This window comes from Chamaea fasciata, unplaced genomic scaffold (assembly GCF_029207755.1).
Source record: "Chamaea fasciata isolate MVZ Bird 193981 ecotype frontalis unplaced genomic scaffold, bChaFas1.0.hap1 SCAF_10, whole genome shotgun sequence".
Classification (NCBI taxonomy): Eukaryota; Metazoa; Chordata; class Aves; order Passeriformes; family Sylviidae; genus Chamaea; species Chamaea fasciata.
This window is the reverse complement of record NW_027094095.1, coordinates 11,761,938-11,765,300: the sequence shown is the minus strand read 5'-3', so window position 1 is coordinate 11,765,300 and position 3,363 is coordinate 11,761,938.

Genomic DNA, 3,363 nt, shown 5'->3' with positions numbered 1-3,363 from the left:
ACTTCTGTTATGACCAAGATCACTATGGTGATGCATGAGTCAGAATTTTATGTCCTTCCTCATCCCCACCAAAATTTACAACTACATCTCACTCCTTCTTACCTGCTGAAACCTTTGCAAAATCTGTCCAGCTAGTGAGAAATAAGCAGCAACAAACTTAGGAATTTTAAAATGTAGCTCTTTCCTGTATACTGCAAGCAATCTTTGCGCTGACAGTAAAAACCTTTACATTTAAGATACACACAGAATCTGAATTGCTAGCTTTAGAACTTATTGTACAAAGGTGATATTTTTTATACGAATCTATTTTCAGAAGCATGGCTTCAGAGCTACTGCCAGGATTGAGACAGTAATCTGTACCACCAAGATTACTCAGAAATCCTATTTGTAAACCAAGTCCTATTAAAACACCCCAGTCCCTGAACTTCTCCTCCTTTGGTCAGTTATTGCCCAGCCCCAACTATTTGAAAGGCTTGCTTAGTTTTTTTACACTGGAAGGAATGAATGGGACACATACAGACACACACTGAAGTAATTTAATGAAGCTAATTGTCCTGCAGTTATCAGAGGCCATAAAAGGAGCTAAGAGTGTGGAACTTAAAAATCCATGAAGTTATGCTCTGTTAGCCTAGTAGGGTTTGATAGAGCAAACATACACTAATCACCTGTAAAGGTGCTGTCAGTGCAATGAATGGAACTGCTGGAAGAGGCAGAGGCTGTTGCATCTACACAGCAAGCCAGTTAAAGTCAACGAATTTATTTAGTTAGGGAAAGCAAAAAGGCTCCATTACCAAACTGCAACACCCATGGTATGGAAGCACGGGGAAGGCTGCAGGGACATGCCATCACAGAGACCCATTGCCAGGGCCAACAGCACTTCAATAGTTCCCTTCCAAGCCAACAGATTCCATGGTTCTGTGATAAAAACATGGCTTAGTGGGGCTTATCCTGCGCTGTTATAAACTGCTTTTCCTCTGCTGTGAAGATAACTGCAGGGAATGAACTCAAACGTTGAGCCTGCCAGCCATCCCCCTCACAACTGGGTGTTCCAACAAGACAGTAGATGGCACTGCTGGAATGCAGTCCGAGCCTGCACGCGTCCTGCAAACACAGCCCCGAGGAGAGAGGCTCTTAAGGCTGGATGGAGAGAGAGTGGTTCACACACAAGTTTGTAACACTTAAAACCCACGGCATTTGCTTTAGGGAGAGCATGAGTGCTTCTGTATCAGAGCGTCAGCAAGAGCTAAACTACAGGTCAAGTCTGTTAACAAAAGGCTTAGTTGAAAATGGCAGGAAAGCCCATCCAAAAGGTCATCTACTGTACACCCACCTTGCAAGCCACTGGCTTTTTTGCAAACGCCTACTTTAAGGGCATGGGCACTAGATATTCCAGTTCACATGAGCCTAGGAGGACAAACAATTCTGGATTTTAGTGTGAGTGCCACTGACACGTTATTTGAGAGCTTACTTCTCAATCTCCTACTTTGAGCTTGCAGGGGAAAGCTCTGCAGCAACAGCGGTTTCAGGGTGCCAAGAGTCTTCAAATAAAAGGCCATTCTGGAAGCTGTTCCAGCTGCTGCACAAAGGAGATGCACAAAGCTGGTGCACAGAAGAAAATGTTTTATACATGTATATACATAAATAGATGTAAATGCATACACATACTATGGGTGTTTTCTAAAACTTACACAGTACATAACAGACTTCTTTGTTAGCCCCTTGGCAAAGTAGAGGCAATGTGTGAGAGATTAGGTGCACAATACTCAAGAATTTATTTAGTTGCCAAAACACAGACAATTTTTACCCTGAACAAATATTGACAAAAAAAGTAATATTTCTACATGTTTTCAGACACCAAGAGGGCTTAGAAGCTAGAGCTAAGTTACACACCAAGACAGTCAATATTCCAAAATCACTCTGTGTTAAATATCCAGTTCTTATCCATTACATTCTCCACAACTTACAGTTTAGGATCAGTATCTTGCTTTTATTCAAGTCCTAAAAAACGTTCCCAAGACAACTCTGACATCAGAAGGGGAAGCATTTAAAAACCGCACTTCCTTGCACAGCAAACAGCCTGCAGGTTGAGACATCCTTGATATTTTAGTAATCTATACATGGCAATATCACTTACTGCAACACACTTCTTGCTGTACCTTATCCAACTGTTAAATATCAGAAAGGCATGAAGAGAAAGCTGCCAATACATCCTGCCCGTCCCAGCGAGTACAGCCAGCTCAGAGGTGTGAAGCAAGGCAGGGAAGGACAGGAGTCACCTCAGCCTGGGCCACTAAAGGCTAATTTGGGCACCAGGCAGGCCCACACCCAGTCCTACCTGGGAGTGCTGGGCACCAGGCATTCTTTAGCAGCAGGGAAAGCTGCCAAGGACCTTTCAGCACACAGATTTCACCTTTCCACGAGCAGGTGTGCCAGGCAGCTTGGGGCTGGGCTGGTGCCATTGTAAGGAATGCCCCTGCTGCAGCAGGCATAACCTGCCAGGAAGCCCACCACAGTCAAGAGAGAAAGACACACACTGGCAGCCCTGTTTTAGATTTCATGCCATTTCTGCAGTGTTTTCTACTGTTAATGGTACTGAATAGCTGTCACACCTCACATACATCTTGAAGGGAAAACATATCTTTCTCTTTCCCTTCTGGGTTCTTCTTACAGAGCATTTGCAGTTAAAAGCATTCTTCCTCAAGTCAAATTGAATGTCAAATTGCTCACTTAGTCAGGAATCATACACTGTGCATCTACCTCTTCCATTACTTAAAAGAAAACTTCTAAATCTTGTGTTACAAGAACTGTATTTACAGCAATCAGAGACAAGAAAAGCTCCCCTTAATTTGTTTACAATTATCTTTAACATTTGAAGGATTTGTGTGAAAAACTCAAAAGGAAATGTCAAAGCTGGCTGCTAACAAGCTTTTAGTAGCACAGCCATGCTACACATGCAGAGTAAATTAAGTCAATTACCTTGAAAAGATTTTATATTGATCCTTTGACTAACAAGTAAGATTAACAACAAAGCAAGATCAGCATTAATACAAGCAAGTATGTTTGGCCCTGATTATTAAGAGTTCTGTCACGCAACACACACAGAAGCAAATTACTGGCTAATGCTGTTCAATGAACAAGCAAAAATATTAAACATGTGGTCTTCCATTAAGCAATAAGACAGTTTTAAACAGTATGACTTATCTTGAAATGTTTTCAAGTATCAGTGTAATAGCAAAGAACAGTCTAGTCTGAAACCTATTTTTAGATCAGTTGCCTTCATTTTTTACATTAAGTATTACTCATATAATGCAACAAAGAAGTGTCATCTATCAGACCAGGAAAAAAACATCAGCACACTCCAGC